The sequence below is a fragment of the Octopus sinensis genome, linkage group LG27, assembly GCF_006345805.1.
Source record: "Octopus sinensis linkage group LG27, ASM634580v1, whole genome shotgun sequence".
Classification (NCBI taxonomy): domain Eukaryota; kingdom Metazoa; phylum Mollusca; class Cephalopoda; order Octopoda; family Octopodidae; genus Octopus; species Octopus sinensis.
In genome coordinates, this window is record NC_043023.1 from 10,989,951 (window position 1) to 10,990,180 (window position 230).

Below are 230 nucleotides of genomic sequence, written 5' to 3' on the forward strand. Positions count from 1 at the left end.
TGTATTATATATATTATACTGTTTATATATATGTATTATATATATATATACTATATATATATATATATATACTGTTTATATATATGTATATATATATATATATATATATTATATATATTATATACTGTTTATATATGTGTATACACCATTTTTCTCTATCCCTTTCTCATTATGTGGTAAATGAGGAATTTGGGTTTAAGAACCCCCCATATAACCCCTCATTACTGAAA